Here is a 19,371-nt window from a genome sequence, read left to right on the forward strand (position 1 = left end):
TCAGTATGGACTTGGGGAGCCATGACCCATACACAATAAATCTCCTGGCTTTTTAATGATTCCAGCAACTTCCATTGGCGCCTTGAGAGATACTTGATGTTTGTGGGTTGGGACTTGGTTTGGATGTGTGTGAATGCACAAATGTACAAAATAACATCACCAACTGTCACATCTATTTTGAAGTTACTTTTCATGTTTTAGGTGACAAGTTGCATATTCATTCATTCATACTTTTTCCTTACTTAGTTTCTTGAATTGATGGGTTTTTACTAGGAATAGTATTATATATTCAGCAGAAAGTACATTTTAGCAACTTTAAAAAAATTACAGTAATCACACATTGCATTACTCTGGTGCTTTGCCATTTATAATGTGTGGTCAATAGCATTACCTCATTAGATGACACATGGGAATGCATTTTGAGATGTGAACCACCTCATGACCTCCCAAGTCAGAGTAATTTGTGTTCACACTTGGACTCTGCCAGCAACACATGTGCAACTTTGTGCACGTTCTTATCTCTGAACCTCAGCTTCCTTGTCTACAAATAAAGGCATGCCTGTCTCACTATGTTGTTTTCAGTCCATGACACAGAATAAGCCCTCAGAAAATGAAAATTGTATTATTACTTTCTCTTTCACTACTGTGGCTGCTGGCTTTGGTGCTACAGTTCTATATGAACTGGGCCACATGAGTAGTATTATCCTGGCTTCAAGGATAAGAAACCTAAGTGCAACAAGGTTCAATTCCTTGCCCAAGTGGATTCAGTTAATGAGCAACAGGTGCTGGAATGTAAATGCTTTTTCAGCACATTCTCTATTATTTGTTGAGTAACTCCAAGCCTTGAATGGTGCTAGAGGTGTTCATTTGAGGCTTTGCTTGGGATCACACATTCTTATTTTAATATTCCAAAGCTATGCGGTTAACTGATGATTATATTGAAGTTGCTATTAAAGAGATCCAGATGTTTAATCAGGACTTCTTTCCTCCTAATTATGATGTGTGGTTCAGTCAGGTTTATGTTACTAATTGTTTCATAAATAATGACCAAAAGGAACATCTACTCTCCCCTATGAATCCACTGTAAGTTTGGTATACTTTGTGAAACATGGGGAAAACATCATATAATTTATATCAAATGGCAGGTTGTCCTTATGAAGGTAAAATTTTAGTGTTTAAATTGTTTTTGCAAAGTTTGCAGGAAGTACTATGAATCCTGGATTTCCAAAATATATTCCTGGTAGCTATTACTTATTCATTATTCTTCAGTTGGACTTCAAGTATGGGTTCTTCCCCAAAATGTTTGACAACTAACCAGAAGGAGTTCATAAAATCTGGTAACTTTGGTTAAGAACATGTGGATCACCTATTGCACTGAATATGCTTTACTTTTCAAGCATAAATAAGTTCAAATTAATTCCAGTATTTCTCTTTGTGCAAACTGTATATGCCAGGGGTTATGCTCTCAAGAGTTGGAACTATAGTTTGGCTATATTTTCACCATACCTTGATTATTTGGGAGTAGTGGGCAATTGCTGAATCATAGCAGTGAAAACTATAAAATCAAATTCAGATGAACTCGGCAGTCATTTTACAGAATAGAAGACACCTATATAGTTTAGGTGAAATGAAGTATGAAGCTACAATTGCATAGCTTAGGATCTCCATTTTTACTCACTTTATGTTTTTTTTCTTTATTTTTTTGTTTCTCCCCATTTTTTGTTTTTTTTGTGGGTTTTTTCTGCACCAAAAGGACCATTTTAAGGCAACTTCTACTCTTACTTTAATGCCAAAAATACTCTAGATATACTCATTCTGGATAATAGTGTAAAAATCTCATCAGATTTATTATAATGCTTCTTCCATTAGATGATAAGCACCCTTTTAATTGAAAATGTGGTGTTTTAGGGGAGCCTGGGTGGCACAGACGGTTAAGCATCTTACTCTTGGTTTCAGTTCAGGTTATGATCTTGGGGTCATGAGATCAAGTCTCTTGATGGGCTCTGCACTCAGTGTGAGGGTCTGCTTGGGATTCTCTCTCTGCCCCTCCCTGCCACATGCTATCCCTCTCTCTCTCTCTCTCAAATAAATAAATAGGGACGCCTGAGTGGCTCAGTGTTTGAGCATCTGCCTTCAGTTTAGGTCGTGATCCCAGCATCTTGGGATCAAGTCCTGCATTGGGCTCCCTGCAGGGAGCCTGCTTCTCCCTCTGCGTATATCTCTGTCTCTCCCTGTGTCTCTCAGGAATAAATAAATAAAATCTAAAAAATAAATAAATAAAAATAAAATAAATAGATCTTTTAAAAAAGCTAGTATTTGAAAAAATATGTAGCTTCCAAAATCTTAAAGATATGAATATGTTACAGAAAGTGCACAGCTAATCCCTGTTATTTTAATCTAAATTTTTATATGTATTTTTCAGTGTTTTTGTCAAGCATGCTGTTTGGCACTTGCTGTGTTTCAAATGTAAGATTTCATTTGTGTGTGCATGTGAATGTGTGCATGTGTGTTTATGTTGTAGTGTTGTGGCACTTGACCACCCACCCTTGGCCATGATTTAGTGTGCACTATTTCCTGGGTCTATTTCAGAAGGTTCCATTGGATGTATTTCTAATCACTTATGTGGATGTTACACAGATGTTTGTAAGGAAAAAGAAAACCAAAGAACACAATAAATCATAAAATGGTTTTGAAACTAGGAGCCTTGAAAACATATTCCTTCTTCAAAGGAAACAATGAGCCACTCTTAAAGTAAATACTTCCTGGAAAGTACAGCTACCACACAGGGTCTGTCTCCTCACACCTGAGTAAACTAGAGGGTGTTCAATGAAAGAGACACCTGAATAATGGAGGGCAATGGAGGTGAGAAGATGACATGTACACATCTTTTTGTGGGGGCAAATTACTTCCATAAACCTTGTTGGATTAGAGTATTCCATACACATATGCAGTGTTGGAGCACTAAAATCACTTGCACTTTATACATTAGTTCATTACAATGAATAAAGCCTTTTTAATAAATACCTTGTATGAGGTACATCATTTTTGTCGGTGCCCTCTCCTCTTGAAAAATATGACATTTGAGAAGTTTGTTTCATTCTAAGTTGTGGCTATTAAGATGGAGACAGACACCTATTCAAAAAAGTGAAAGAACTTTTATAGAGAAAATATTTTGGGTATTATTTTATTCAATATTATTTTAACTCAATTATTTTTAATTAGGTCATTATTTTAATTAGATTATTTAGCTAGGTTTAAGTAGTATTTTGACTAGCTCTTTGGCCACCCATGGAAACTGCTTGCTATAAATTTGTTACAATAATGCTCTACTGCTAAGGAATGGGATTAGTAGAAAAGAAAAAGAACTAATATTTACTGAGCATCTTTATGTCAAGGGTGTGTCAGATATTTCATAGGTGCACCTTATTTCAAAGCAGTGTTATTGATGTGGATAATGGAAAGTAGTGGTTATGTTGGCTTCCGTATTGGTAGCTCTTTTGTTATTCTCCCCTTCTGGCCATTCTTCATGTCTTATTCTGGCACTCATCCTTGTAATAGAACTTTAGGCCTTGTTTGGCACTTACTTTTTTCCCTCAGCCTTTGGGTCTTCAGGCCAGCTCCCCAGGCAAGCTTCAGTGAACTCCTTCTGTGTCATCACTATGTGTGGCTCAGGACAGGATCCATGTTGCACTGGATCTGGTGAAGGTATCAGAGCAGCATGGCTATATAGCTAACCTTTGGTGGTACTGGAGTGAAATACCTGTCAAAATTAATAAAATCTTTGCTTGGTTTGTAAAAATAGCTCTCACTTTACCAACATGTAGAATGATGGATGATCAAAGCTTCTAAATTATAAACCCTAGAATGGTTCTTAATCACAGGAGTATATTGTATAGCATATTATACTTCCAATATCAGTTTTTGAGAAAATGCATAATGACAAAAAACCTTTGAGAAATTGGTAACACTTTTATATGAATTCACTAATTATAATAAATCTTCAGTGTTTCAGCACTATTTCTACCCAGCACACACTCCCACTATAATTTTCCATCTGATTAGCTAAGGATATAGAAATGTATTGGAAATGTTTTGATCAGGGAGGGTAGAAGTGCATGCAACCTATCCTCACAAAGCTTCCCTGGGCTTTGTTTCTCTAATGAGTATACATAGTTGCCTGTTTGTATGGTGCTGCCAGATATGAAACAAAAGATCTATCACTCTGCCACAGGCATTTATACTTTTATCCATGTCTTTTATTTTATAAAATGTTTATAAACATGAAGTTTTTAAGCCAGAATCAAGGTCAAGAAGGCCACGTATTCTACTAGAGGAAGAAGGTAGACTCAGTTCCCATATGGGTACCGGAGCAATATCTCCCTCCAGTGTTCTACGGTTCTAGAAACACTTTTTCCTGGAGTCTACCCCTGTATCTGTTTTATGACTCTTATCCAGTTAGTTCCAATAGGCATTTTGGTTTGAAGACCAAAATTACATCTCACCATATGTTGCATTTTACTGTTATGGTGCCCCTTGGGCCCTTGATGGGTGGTCATAGGATTATGTTTTTGTAATCAGGCAGCATTTATTTAATTCACATCAGTAGGTAGGACTTTGCTTGACTGTACTTTATATTATTTGACCCTTTTGAGCATCATTTTGGTTTATAGCCTTTTATAGACTGAATGGGTACCAACTGACTATAATTTTCTTCTTGTTGCTTCTGTCACACTTTGACCATTTGGAGCCTCTTCCAGATGAATTTATTTTCCTAATTTAAAACCACTTCCAGACATCTTTGAAACTGTTGTTTTATTTCAATAAGAAATAGCAAAATCATCTTGATTTCCTTATTTCAAACATGGAATCAATGACTCATCAAGGAGCCCAGGTTCTTTGTTATACGTGCTCTATTAGAAAACAAATTTGGAATGAAGGATGCTTTTGTTTTGTTTTGTTTTAGATTTATTTATTCATGAGAGACACAGAGACATAGGCAGAGGGAGAAGCTCCATGTGGGACTCGATCCCAGGGCCCTGGGACCATGACCTGAGCCAAAGGCAGATGCTCAACCACTCAGCCACCCAGGTGCCCCTGAAGGGTGTTTTTTGTTTTGGTTTCATGAGAGCACCAGCTACTTTGACTTTATTTGTGACAGAGCAGGAAAATAATTTTTTTTCAAAAGACCAAGGGTTTATGTTTATATGTCCAATTTTTTTCTGTCTTTAATAAGTTTATTTTTATATTCTAATTTGAGGGCTTATTAATATGCTTTTTCCTGTTATCATTAACTGGTCATTTGATGTCACAGCATAGGTTGTCATACTACATGTGTTTATATTATGTTGCTGATAAAAATTTTAGCGGTCTTTGTTTTCTTTTCTTTTTTTGATTTTACCATTGCATCAAGTGTCATGGAATTGGCTTCAGCGGTTGTATGTCTAGAAAAATCCCACTTTCAAGCATCACCTAAACACCTCTTATCTAAAACAACAACAACAAAATCCTATCTTCCTTTAAGGAATAGTAAAAGCAATGAAAATATATGGCAGTAAGTATTATAACACCATCGATACTACCAATTTTAGGATTTTCAAAAAATATAAAATTTTGATGTTTTGTTTTGTTTAAAATTCTCTTAATTTTCAGAGGGCATAGAGCCCACCACCTTGTCACTACCCACTTGTCCAGTACCAGAGCTCCTTATTATAGCCCATTATTCTTTATTTTTATTTTTTTTAAGAAAAAAGAAATTTTTAATAAAACTCCTGGAGAGGGAGGGGGACCCGAGAGGGTTGTCCTCAGTTTCTTTTTTTTTTTTTTAATAAATTAATTTTTTATTGGTGTTCAATTTGCCAACATACAGAATAACACCCAGTGCTCATCCCGTCAAGTGCCCCCCTCAGTGCCCATCACCCATTCACCCTCACCCCCCGCCCTCCTCCCCTTCCTTCCACCACCCTAGTTCGTTTCCCAGAGTTAGGAGTCTTTATGTTCTGTCTCCCTTTCTGACATTTCCCACACATTTCTTCTCCCTTCCCTTCTATTCCCTTTCACTATTATTTATATTCCCCAAATGAATGAGAACATACACTGTCCTTCTCTGATTGACTTACTTCACTCAGCATAATACCCTCCAGTTCCATCCACGTTGAAGCAAATGATGGGTATTTGTCGTTTCTAATGGCTGAGTAATATTCCATTGTATACATAAGCCACATCTTCTTTATCCATTCATCTTTTGATGGACACCGAGGCTCCTTCCACAGTTTGGCTATCGTGGACATTGCTGCTAGAAACATCAGGGTGCAGGTGTCCCGGCGTTTCACTGCATCTGAATCTTTGGGGTAAATCCCCAACAGTGCAATTGCTGGGTCCTAGGACAGGTCTACTTTTAACTCTTTGAGGAACCTCCACACAAGATACTAGCCAATAGGATCCAACAGTACATTAAGAAAATTATTCACCATGACCAAGTAGGATTTATCCCCGGGACACAAGGCTGGTTCAACACTCGTAAAACAATCAGTGTGATTCATCATATCAGCAAGAGAAAAACCAAGAACCGTATGATCCTCTCATTAGATGCAGAGAAAGCATTTGACAAAATACAGTATCCATTCCTGATCAAAACTCTTCAGAGTGTAGGGATAGAGGGAACGTTCCTCGACATCTTAAAAGCCATCTACGAAAAGCCCACAGCAAATATCATTCTCAATGGGGAAGCACTGGGAGCCTTTCCCCTAAGATCAGGAACAAGACAGGGATGTCCACTCTCACCACGGCTATTCAACATAGTATTGGAAGTCCTAGCCTCAGCAGTCAGACAACAAAAAGACATTAAAGGCATTCAAATTGGCAAAGAAGAAGTCAAACTCTCCCTTTTTGCCGATGACATGATACTCTACATAGAAAACCCAAAAGACTTTACCCCAAGATTGCTAGAACTTACAGCAATTTGGTAGCGTGGCAGGATACAAAATCAATGCCCAGAAATCAGTGGCATTTCTATACACTAACAATGAGGCTGAAGAAAGAGAAATTAAGGAGTCAATCCCATTTACAGTTGCACCCAAAAGCATAAGATACCTAGGAATAAACCTAACCAAAGAGGTAAAGGATTTATACCCTAAAAACTATAGAACACTTCTGAAAGAAATTGAGGAAGACACAAAGAGATGGAAAAATATTCCATGCTCATGGATTGGAAGAATTAATATTGTGAAAATGTCAATGTTACCCAGGGCAATTTACACATTTAATGCAATCCCTATCAAAATACCATGGACTTTCTTCAGAGAGTTAGAACAAATTATTTAAGATTTGCGTGGAATCAGAAAATACCCTGAATAGCCAGGGGAATTTTAAAAAAGAAAACCATATCTGGGGGCATCACAATGCCAGATTTCAGGCTGGACTACAAAGCTGTGGTCATCAAGACAGTGTGGTACTGGCACAAAAACAGACACATAGATCAATGGAACAGAATAGAGAACCCAGAAGTGGACCCTCAACTTTATGGTCAAGTAATATTTGATAAAGGAGGAAAGACTATCCATTGGAAGAAAGACAGTCTCTTCAATAAATGGTGCTGGGAAAATTGGACATCCACATGCAGAAGAATGAAACTAGACCACTCTCTTTCACCATACACAAAGATAAACTCAAAATGGATGAAAGATCTAAATGTGAGACAAGATTCCATCAAAATCCTAGAGGAGAACACAGGCAACACCCTTTTTAAACTCAGCCACAGTAACTTCTTGCAAGATACATCCACGAAGGCAAAAGAAAAGCAAAAATGAACTATTGGGATTTCATCAAGATAAGCTTTTGCACAGCAAAGGATACAGTCAACAAAACTCAAAGACAACCTACAGAATGGGAGAAGATATTTGCAAATGACGTATCAGATAAAGGGCTAGTTTCCAAGATCTATAAAGAACTTATTAAACTCAACACCAAAGAAACAAACAATCCAATCATGAAATGGGCAAAAGACATGATGAGAAATCTCACAGAGGAAGACATAGACATGGCCAACATGCACATGAGAAAATGCTCTGCATCACTTGCCATCAGGGAAATACAAATCAAAACCACAATGAGATACCACGTCACACCAGTGAGAATGGGGAAAATTAACAAGGCAGGAAACAACAAATGTTGGAGAGGATGCGGAGAAAAGGGAACCCTCTTACACTGTTGGTGGGAATGTGAACTGGTGCAGCCATTATTCTTTAGAGGGTGGCCTTTTGATTCTCAGCTCCCTTTTGTTATCCTTTCAGGATAGTCTCCAAACTTGAAAACGTTTTAAACTTTTTTGAAGAAAGGATGTAATTGGGGTGGAACCCTCATAAAATGTGACCCCATTCCAAGATTTTTAAATGAACTGAAACTAAGGAAAATAAAGCCACTTTTTAAAGACTTTCGGCATTAGAGAGAAACTGTTTCATAACAGATTGGCCATGCATACTGCCACCTCCCCTTTTGTATCTTGGCACTTATTTAGCCAGCTCATAAAAAATAATCTAGGCACATAGGTTAGTTATGGCGAACTTCAGTTAGATTGCTGTGAAAGTGTTCAGTTCAATATATAGGGGACCATGGAGTGTCCTGGAAATAAAAACATAATTTTTTTTAACTTCTCAGCCCAACTTTAAACATTCTTCCTGACATGTCCTCATTCACACACCTGTTTTAAACAGATGTATTTTTTTGAAGAAATGATGATAAACATTTATTCAACATAAAACTTGAATTGTGTTTTAAAGACTTTACAAGTATTATATCATTTAATCTTCAATACACAAAGCAACATTTGTAGCAGGTACTATCATTAATCCCTTTAACAAATGAGGAAATTGAGGTGAAGGGTATTTGAGTTTCTATAATATATATTACCATAGATAGTAAGGGGAAGAATGGTCAAAACCAGGCACCTGATTCAGTGCCCAGACTCTTAGCTCCTATGCTCTATTACCATAATAAGATAGGCTAAACAAAGGTAGGGATAAGATGTTCTGGGAGCCCAAATAAGGAAGGCACTAATTCTATTAAAGGCAGTCAGAATTCACAGAGAGGGTTACAACTATGGGAGTTTTGTCTCTTCTAAGTGTGGCCTTCTAATGCCAGAAAGTTTGCTTTGGCTTCAATAAGGTTGACAAATCAAACTCAGCAATGAATTGAATCCATCCTTTCTTTTTCCTTTTTATTTTCCTTCCTTTAGTCTGGATCTCAATGCTATGGCTCAACTCTGTCCACTTTTAGTTTCTCTCCCAATCTTTTTTTTTTTTTTTTTAATTTATTCTCTCCCAGTCTTTTAAGGAAGGGAACTAGAATATAGCTAACACTCATCTAAAAATGATCTGAATGGTCTTTTTCTATCTCCCAGATTTGGGTGTCTTTGTGTTTTGTTGGCAGTAGAATTGTTTTGGTGGATGTTGTTTTTCTTATAACAGTTTAGAAATTGCTAACTCCCACTCTGTTTAGTTAGGTTTGCTATAACCACCATACTCTTCTCAGACTTGTGCACAATCATCTAGTGTTTGTATATGGTTTTTTATTCTACATAAGTCATTTTCTAAATGCCCTGCTGACTTTGCACTGATATTGAAAAACAGAATTCTAGGGACACCTGGGTGGCTCAGTAGTTGAGCATCTGCCTTCTACTCAGGTTGTGATCCCAGGGTCCTGGGATCAAGTCCCGCATCAGGCTCCCTGTGGGGAACATGCTTCTCCCTCTGCCTGTGTCTCAGTCTCTCTCTCTGTGTCTTTCTTGAATAGATAAATAAAATCTTTTTTTAAAAAAAAAGAAATGAAAAACAATTCTAACCCAAGAAAATATCTGGAGTAAAAAATTCTTAACAGTGATTTAAAAAAAATACAGTGGTGATTCAGGCCTGTGTCTGGTCAGTCTTCCTCAATCAAACATACAGTAAATAAAGGAAATCCCTTATACTTTCATCAATAGAAATGTTTGGTTGCCATCTCAATTCATGTATCCTAGGTAACAGAAAGTTAACACCAGCTCTGTCTGGGAGGAGAAATATTTAGCAGAGACATTTTAGAATAGTTACATTGGGAATGAATCTTCCCCTTGTTTACTTTATTACGTAAAACCAGTGAAAACATCATTTTACTTAATTTTATAGAGAAGATGAAGTGTATCCTATTTCAAATTTTTCTGCCCTCTATTCAATACCCCACATTTAGTTTCCTCCTCCTACTTCTGTAGCCATTTCCACAGGAAGGGTGGGATCAGTGAGCACAGAGCTTCTCTCCCCCGTGCGTTTTGTCAGGAGAAAAGGGCTTGAGTGGACCCGAAACAGAAGATGGGACGGCCCTAGTGTTTAGTCACTGGCCCTGGCTGTGAGGCAGAGAAGAGAGATTCCGCTGACACTCTGCCAGAAGCTCCTGGTTGTGCCCTCACAGACTCTGGGCCAGAGGCTCTTCTGCCTCAAATTGAGCCATCTTCAACTTACTCTTCTGTCCTTCCCCCCTTTCCAGGTCTTTTTCAAAGTCTGACCCCTTATGAAGGGGCCGGTCCCAGGTCACACACCATCTGCAGGGGTTTTAGACCCATTTCTGATGCTAAGTGGTATTTCAAGGGGTTTTGAATCTTTGGGAAGAGAGAATAGATGCCTCCATTGCCGATTCCAGGTTTAATCAGCCAAGGACACAGAAACTGGTCAGAATGGGGAGACCATGCAGACAGAGCATACAGGATGCCTGGGGGTGGTGCTTCTGCTATACCTTGTTCCCTATTGAGGCTACCGAGTTGTGGCAGTGCCTGCATGGAGTTAGCTGCTGCTGCTGGATCTGAATTAAAGTCATATTTTGAGACCATGCAGTTGCTCTTTATTAAGGATTTATATCTCCGTTCTAGAAAAATTCACCTTTCAGAGTCTGGGCCTTTCCATTTAAGGAAATTCTTGCAAGCAATCAGTTCTTGAATCAGATACAGAGTCAGCAAGGCCACATCCTCATCTATGGATAGAGAGCAGTGTAAGGTGCCAGGTGGTACAGAGAAATAGCTCTTCCCTTAAGAGTAACCTTTCTCCAAACTTTTATTTCTGATCCTTTAATCTGGTTGGATAAAATAACATTATCTCAAGTATATCTCCTGGAAACAACCAAATGCACTGGAAAAGTGTTAGAATATATGTTGTGTAGGACATCTTATTTTACAAATAGACAGTACTTACTCTTGAAGGCCTGAGGAGCCCCTGAAATAACTTTGAAGCCACATGGAAGGGCTGAGGCCTTACATGGTTTTAACATGAGTGTTAATAGTTACCTTCTGTAGAGCCTTGATTAATTTAGATCTCTTATCTGACAGCTTTGGTTATCTTCATCTCTCTCAAAATGTGTAATAATGTGTGGCTTCACAGAAAAGAATGTATTGCTAAACTTTTTATTCTGGCCGCAAATGAATCCAGATTTTATTTAAAAAAATCAAGAAAGATTTGCATCTTGGTGCAGGTGTTTGTTTTTTTATCACAAAAACAGACTCATCAGAATCCCCAGGAGAAACTTGTTGGTGTTGTGTTTCCTCCTTGGCTCTGTTATTCCCGTCACACAGCCTGCCTGCAACCTGGGAGCCAGTCAGCAGACCTAGGCTTGCACTGCGTGGAGGAGTGTTTTCATGGCACAGTTGATAGTTGGCAACTTAAAGTACCATACATACTGAAGAAATAAAGTCTTCCTCTCCAAGGACCACTTACCTGGTTTCATTTTTTAGTATAGGTAAGGTGTGTTTCCATGTAAAATGCTCGCTCACTTTTTCACAGAATTGATGTATCTCAGTACCCAGAAAATTTTAAACTTTTCAGCAATTTGTAGTCTTTTTTAAAAAAAAATAATATAATTGAGGCATGCATTATTGTCTGATAGCTTGTTAAGAAAATTAAGTAGTGACACTAATCCCATATTTTAACATTGGCATTAGAGTGAAGCACCATGGATACAGTGGAGAAATACAAATGGAATGTGTCAACAGACAAAAGGAAAGAGTATTTGACATTCTAGCATCTTGTAAAGCATAAGCGGCAGAGTTTCTTAATTCCTTCATGTAGAAAACAGTAATTAGATGCCATAGTCATAATGAAATCCATAGGTACTGACAAAATATAATGAAAGTGTAACTTTTAAAGACTATTAACTGCAAACAGTAGAAATGGCAATTAAATACGTTCCAACATTTCTATCTAAAAATGTACTACTCTAGGTCAACATTATATGTCTACTTTCAACAAACATGATGTATAAAACTCTGGATTAACTAAAAAGCCATTGTGCTGTCTCTTGGCAAGAAGCCAGTCAGCCTGGGGACATCCAGCTTCTCTGTCCTTCCTTTCAACAGGATGTTGGTGGCCATCTTGGGGTCTGACAGTTTCACACCTGGAAATCAGTACTACTTTTCTTTCCAGGCAAAATTAAATGGTTTCTTGACCATTCTATTTTTTTTCTTTTTCTTTCTTTCTTTTTTTTTTTTTTTTTTAGATTTACTTATTTATTTGAGAGAGATAGTGCTTGAGAGTGAGCACACATGGTGAGGGGCAGAGGGAGAGCGAGAGAGAGTCACAAGCAGACTCCACACTGAGCACAGAGCCCAACACGGAGCTTGATCTCATGATACCAAGATCACAATCCTAAGATCATGACCTGAGCTGAAACCAAGAGTCAGATGCTCAACTGATTGTTCCACCCAGGCATCCTTCTTGACCATTTTTTATCTGAAATTGGCTTGTTTTCTTTGTGAGATGCCATGCATTCTCTGTTTATCCCACATCATATGTAGTGGTCAGTGAAATTATAGAGGGCAGTATCCAAAGAAATATAAGAAATTACTGTTTCTACATTTTAAAATAAAGCATTCTTTTCATTTTTTCTTTGCAGTGTTACTGAGATGGCATTCAGAAGTCTTTGCTTGGGGCAGGAGGCAAGGAGAAGTGAAATGCTCTTTTTTTGTGGGCATTAGATATCTTAATCCATTACTTTCCATTTTATTTGGCCCTCCTTGAGTATTCGATAAGCCTTTGGGTTAAATTTGCTCCCCCTTCCCTCATACTTTTCTCAGGAATTAGGAGAAAATACAGAATTTCCAAACCCTTATATTCAGTACTTTTTATTGTACCTTCAAATCTGTTATAACCATTATCATGTGTTGGACTGATGTCCTCACAAGATACTGAGAAGTAGCTTTGGCCGAGGCTGTGGGGACCACAGAGATTAACGTTAGCTGATATTTGAGAGAACTTGTGGGCTATAGGCATGAAACTGGAAAGGAAAGATTCCTGCTAGAACTTCTCAATTTTTTCCCCATCCCTTCCTGTCTCCACAAGAACCCCCACACGTCTCTTTTTTAAGCATGGTGTTGGGCACATAGATGCATTTAATTAACACTAGATAAATAGATGGGTATTCGTTTTCTTGATTAATAATGGAAAGATTTTGTGGGTTTATCCTCTTTGACTAACATTGGTGAGGTAACTAGGCAGATTCTGCACTTATGCTGTTGTGATGGGCAGTAGAAAGCTTCTGGCTGGCTTTTCTTCCACTGTCCCTATGGCTATTTCTCCTGAAATTTCAAAAGAAACTTAGGAACTTTCCAATTGCAAGATCTCTCTCTCTCTCTCTCATTCATCCCCTCCCACACACACACACACACACACACACACACGCACTCTCTCTCTCTGTCCCTGTCTGTCTCTCTCTCCCCGCTTCTCCTCCCCCTTTCTCTTTCTCCCTTTACTTCTCTCTTCTCCTTTCTCTCCCCCTCTCTTGCTCATGCTCATATAACTACTGTATCTTTATAGAACCACAATTGCCTTTCACGCCGTCATTTTCTCTTCTGTTCAAGGGGACCACCCTCCTTTTTTGGGAGCAGTGTATCAATGTAGATAAGGTGAATAAAAAATAATAGCTAATATTTGTATAGTGCCTTTTATAGTTTACTGTGTACTTTCATACATCACTACATTATCTCATTTGGCCCGCACAGTACCACTGCACTGGTATTATTTTTGTATGCAATTTACAGATGATGAAAAGGCACTTCAGAGAGGTTCACCACTCATTAAAAGATACAGAGTTTCCAGGTCATCAGAGTCAGAGCATCTGTGATACTTCATTTAGACTACTGGTTTGGTAGTCACTTTTCCAACTTGAGACTATGGCTTGGATTAGCTTACATGACGTCATTATTTACCTGAGTTTTCTTCTTGGTGGCATGGAAAAACTATAAAACCATTTAGTTAATCTGATTTATTTTGGTTTTCCTTGATAAGAACACTTTTCACATGTACTTTAGCTATTTTTAATTCATTTCCCAACTGTATTTGAGATTTAAAAATCCTTATTGGCAAGAATTACCATTTAGTGACACTTACTACTTTTCTCTGTTGAAAATATCTCATCTGAAGTAACTTTTAAAAGTTGTTGTTTTACCTTATAACTGAGCCACTACTTTTCCTTCTCCTTCCCCCAAGTTATAATTCCTTCACCATTGTTTTTTTTCCAAGATTACTTTGAGTATTTTAGTCTCTTTGCATATTCATATAAATTTTAGAATCAGCTTGTTAATTTCTACCCATGCACATGTGCACATATACACACACATACACACAGCCTACTCTGAATGTGTGAGATTTTGTTGAACCTGTAGTTCTCTCCAGATTTTACTATTGCTACCGAAGAAGCCAGAAGAGTACCTGAAATGTAAAAGCCCAAGGCAAAGCATCTGAGGGCAGGCATCCAGGGACTCCCCTGTTCAGTAGCAATTAATGAGGTTGGTTGTGACTTAGGAGGAGCTCATGTCAAGTCCCATCTTAGCAGTGGGAGGCTTCCAGCTCCACCAGCCTAACTGATGTGAACTTACCTGTCTGCTGTTTTTGAAGTAAGTTATTTACTATTCAGAATAGAAAGCAAGTGGTGCCTACCTGTTGAGAGTTTTTCCTACATTAACCGAGCGAGCATCTAAAGATGGTTCTCCTGTCCAGTCCTCTTCACTTACCCTACCAAACAAGACCTCTGAGGTGAGCTAATGACTCAGATGGGAAAGAATTAGTTTTTTCTCAGTATCTTCTGCAGCCTGTTAATTATACTTCTATAGACATTAAAGTGAATAAGACCTTAAATCTGCTAGGAGGGCAGCCCGGATGGCTCAGCGGTTTAGCGCCGCCTTCAGCCCAGGGCCTGATCCTGGAGACCCGGGATCAAGTCCCACGTCAGGCTACCTGCATGGAGCCTGCTTCTCCCTCTGCCTGTGTCTCTGCCTCTCTCTCTCTTTCTCTCTGTGTGTCTGTAATGAATAAATAAATAAAATCTTAAAAAAAAATCTGCTGGGAAACTGCTTAATACCATTTCCCACTGTATTATAGGTTTGTACTTTAAAACCCACAAGAAATAAAAATACATGTGAACCAACAGACATGTAGAAAATTAAATACTTGTGACATTTTTATAAGTCTGCATGCGCATTTCTGCTGTAGAGCAATTATTTCTTCATGAAGCCCAAGGTATTTAGGTTTTTCTGGGTAGAAGATTTTTACCTAGATCTTGTAATTTTACAAAGAAAGCTTTCATTATTACAAGGCAAATTTATATGAGTGACTTCTACTGCATGAGTTTGGTAAAAGAAGAATAGTGTCTATTTATTTACTCAGATCCCTCTAGGAATTTTTATAAAATGGTACCTTAAAAAATACAATAATAATATCTCATGGGTTATTAAATCATAGAATTAGGGAGAAATAATTAGGTTGAGAAGGTGAAGGAGTTACTGAAAATAAATAGAAATGTCCTTTTTGGCCTGTTCATTGGATAAGTTACTTCATTTCTTCAACTCTCCAGCTTTGCTGGCTCTGCATGTACTATTTTATTCAGATTTACACCCTTCATTAACATTATTATGTAGATAGAGAACCCAGTCAGGGATTTTCCCTAAGATACTATCTCTGCCCATGATTCATCTGGTCAGATGGTAGGCGACCCTTCTTCAAGATGTAAATGCAGCTGAGCCTTTTCTGAGTCTGATTAGAGAATCAGTAGACGGATTTTCCTTGCTTCTGCCTTTGCTTGAGAGGGTCTTATGTGAACTAACTGCTCCCTGCTCTCAACCCAGTGGGGAGAAGTGCTATTTGATAATGCAGTGCACACTCCAACCTCAGTACTTAAGTCAGGTTCTTGTGTCACTTTAGGTCACCCAGAATTATTACTCATAGTGCCTCCATAACTTCACCCTTCACAGAGATGCCTTCATTCAGTTTCATTTTGCTGTGTCCTTTTATCTTCAGTGTATACAAGCACCATTATATAAATAATATTGTTGTAATTTTTTATAAGGCTGTTAGAAGGTTGACGGCTGTGCCTTTAAATATTCCAGGTGGTAAAATCTTTTTTATACTTTAGTATCAAGAAAAATTTGTCTTTTAGAGGATGAGGAAAGATTTACAGTTATTTTCTACTAACTCTAGCTACTATTTAAACAATTCTGTCAGTTTTGAGGCAGTGGTGGCATTAACAGTTTATGTGACTCTGTCCACAATAGAAAACACATTACCATTGAGATCTCAAAATATTGCTTATGTTCTTCACAACTTTGAAACTAGAATATTAATTGGTATTAGACCTGCCACTAGACATTCGTATTTAATACATTATTAAAGAAGCAAAGATATTACACCACAAATTTGTTTTTCAGTATTGTTTCAATATAATTCATTTCTTTTTTAGTCTTTGTTGCTTTATTTTTTTAAGATTTTTTTAAATATAATTTTTAAAAAATTTATTTATGATAGTCACACAGAGAGAGAGAGAGAGAGAGAGGCAGAGACACAGGCAGAGGGAGAAGCAGGCTCCATGCACCGGGAGCCCGACGTGGGATTCGGTCTCCCGGATCTCCAGGATCCCGGGTCTCCAGGATCGCGCCCTGGGCCAAAGGCAGGTGCCAAACCACTGCACCACCCAGGGTTCCCTGTTGCTTTATTTTATACATTTAAATGTATAAACATTTAAAAACATTGTTTAAAACATTGTTCTGAGTAGATGCCCATAGGCTCACAAGGTAGCCAGGGGTAGGGGTTCACAGCACCAAACACTGTTGCAAGCAGACTCCCTGATGGGTACAGGAGCCTCATGTGTCCTTCAGACCTGGTTCAGATGTTCCCTGTAGTGAAACCTGTTGAAGGGTCCCTTCCTGTGCTCATCTGGGCATTCTTGATGACTGCATTTTGGTCAGCTATGTCTCTCTTTCCTACCAGCCTTTAATCTATTTGAGAGAAGAGACTTTCTTATTCTTTTATTTTACTCTTCACCTAACAAGGTGCCTTACTTGTAATGAGCACTCAGTTATTGCTTATTTAAGTGACACTTTTTTCACTCAGTGTCCATCCTTGCATTGCTTTTCCTCTTTGCAATACTTGCTAGCTGGTTCTTGGGTCTTTGGCTCAGAATTTACTGCCATAGTATACTCATCAGGTAAGCAGCAATGATTTCTTTCACCCTGTTTTGTCAACACTGGCTTTAAATTTCTTGGAATTAACCTATTTGATGTTGGCATGCCTTTAATGAGCCAGTCCAGGTATTAGGAACATAGTTAGACATCTTTTTTTTTTTTTCTTCAAGTATGATCATTTATTTCCACATCAGTAGAATCTTGGGAAAGTTAGAGCGCTATGTAATTAGGACTTATTTCTTTTCTAAGCCCAAACCTGACAGCAACATAGTGGGAAGAAAACTCTTGTACATTTAAACAATTGGATCCTATTATTTGTGCTGCCCCTTAGGGGTGATGGGATGCGAGTATAGCAAAGAGTCCCAGAAAGATTTGTTGAAGGGTTTTGTTTTTGTTTTGTTGTTGTTCTTGTTTTTTTAAATAGAACCCCAAACCTGAGAAAATTTATCCATTTTTCTGAAACAACATGTCTTAGGAATCAATGATAGTTAAGTACAAAATAAAGGCACCTTTTTTGTTATCTCATGCCTGACCTAAATATAAGAAATTCAAGTAAAGTCAGATGAAATTTTATAGCTAAATCTGTGTTATCATTCCACTTTACAAAGTGTTCATTTCAAGTCCTTCTTTTATCTTGTTTAACTGAAAGATAAATGATGAATGTTGTCTTTCTTAATATTTTGGCTTCTTTTTTTGAGCATATTGGTTAAGTAGACCTGACTGTGGATTGGTTGTTATTAAAATAATTTAGAAACTTGCAAGGACTCTTCGATTTTATTATATTTAGTGTTTCAATAATAATTAAAGAAATATATAATAGAAAGTACAGAGAAGTACATGAAAGAAGCAAATAAAATTCCATTACCTGGAGTTACATATGCTAGTGGTTTGGTATATTTTTTCTTAGTATTCTTTTTTCTTGGTTGTGTGTGTGATAAACCATCACAAATGATTAAAACAATGTTAAAACAATGACAGTTCTTTAGCTTGTGATTCTGTAGGTCATAGATTTGGGCTGGGCTCAGCTGGGTGGTTCTCCTATTCCAGGACAATTGCCTTATTCATGTATGGTCAGCTGCAGAACAGCTTACCTTTTCCTGTCAGGTTTCATGTCTAAGGCCTCAGCTCTGGTCCATGTGATCTTTTACCTACCAGTAGGATAACTTGAGTTTACTCACATGACAGAGTCTAGAGCCCCTAGAAAGAAACAGCAAAAGTGTGCCTCTTGAGCAAAGGCATTGAATTGGCATACTTTTGTTACATTCTTTCGGCCTAGGTAGGCTAAGGCATGAGGTAAGCCCAGATTTGAAGGGCAAGGAAATAGCGTCCAGCCCTTGATAGGAGGAGCTGCAAGGTCATTGAATAGATGTGAAAACAGGAAGAGGAGTGAAGATTTATGGGCATTTTTGCAATTTACCACAGTGTACGTATATGTGTCGTGTGTACGTACAGAAAAATGGACTGCATGTTGCAATTATACATCCTACATTTTTCATCTCCAGATAGGTTTCAAATCCAATTTGCTAATTGAACTCTGAGTAGACCAAGGAGAATGAATGCTTTCTTACCTGAGAAGTATCTCAATGGGTATGTGGAACAGAGGACGTGCTCAATAAGCCTGAAAAGATAGAAAATGTAACCTCTTTAGGCAAGTTCTTGAATTCCATTAGATCCATTTCCTGGTAGGTTTTATTTCTCCTCTGATTTCTGTCCAGATTTATTCTCCTCATTGATGATACAAAGGCACTCGAGATAGGAGAGCGCCTGTCTCTTGGCCTCATGTTAGCTTCTCATCATCTCTGAGTTCTTGGAAAAGGCCCTTGACTGTGTACCACAGCTACTTCATCTATTTAATGAAAATAACTATCTCACAGAGTTATTGGGAGAATTTAATTAACACAGGTATATGGACG

The 19,371-nt window shown here is 37.9% G+C and overlaps 1 protein-coding gene and 1 long non-coding RNA gene across 16 annotated transcripts in view; one reads left to right on the forward strand and one right to left on the reverse strand.

Annotated features, from left to right (window-relative positions):
• KDM4C (lysine demethylase 4C) overlaps window positions 1–19,371 on the forward strand; it is a 413,529-nt gene that overhangs the window by 349,988 nt on the left and 44,170 nt on the right. The window lies entirely within an intron of this gene.
• LOC144322193 (uncharacterized) overlaps window positions 1–19,371 on the reverse strand; it is a 50,180-nt gene that overhangs the window by 26,889 nt on the left and 3,920 nt on the right. For all 8 annotated transcript variants that reach the window (XR_013387750.1, XR_013387743.1, XR_013387744.1 and 5 more), the window contains 3 exons: window positions 19,027–19,076; window positions 3,585–3,760; window positions 3,025–3,132 (listed from right to left, as the gene is read on the reverse strand). This is a non-coding gene — a long non-coding RNA (uncharacterized LOC144322193). The remainder of the gene's footprint in view (window positions 1–3,024; window positions 3,133–3,584; window positions 3,761–19,026; window positions 19,077–19,371) is intronic.

The sequence above is a fragment of the Canis aureus genome, chromosome 10, assembly GCF_053574225.1.
Source record: "Canis aureus isolate CA01 chromosome 10, VMU_Caureus_v.1.0, whole genome shotgun sequence".
In the NCBI taxonomy this organism is placed as follows: Eukaryota; Metazoa; Chordata; class Mammalia; order Carnivora; family Canidae; genus Canis; species Canis aureus.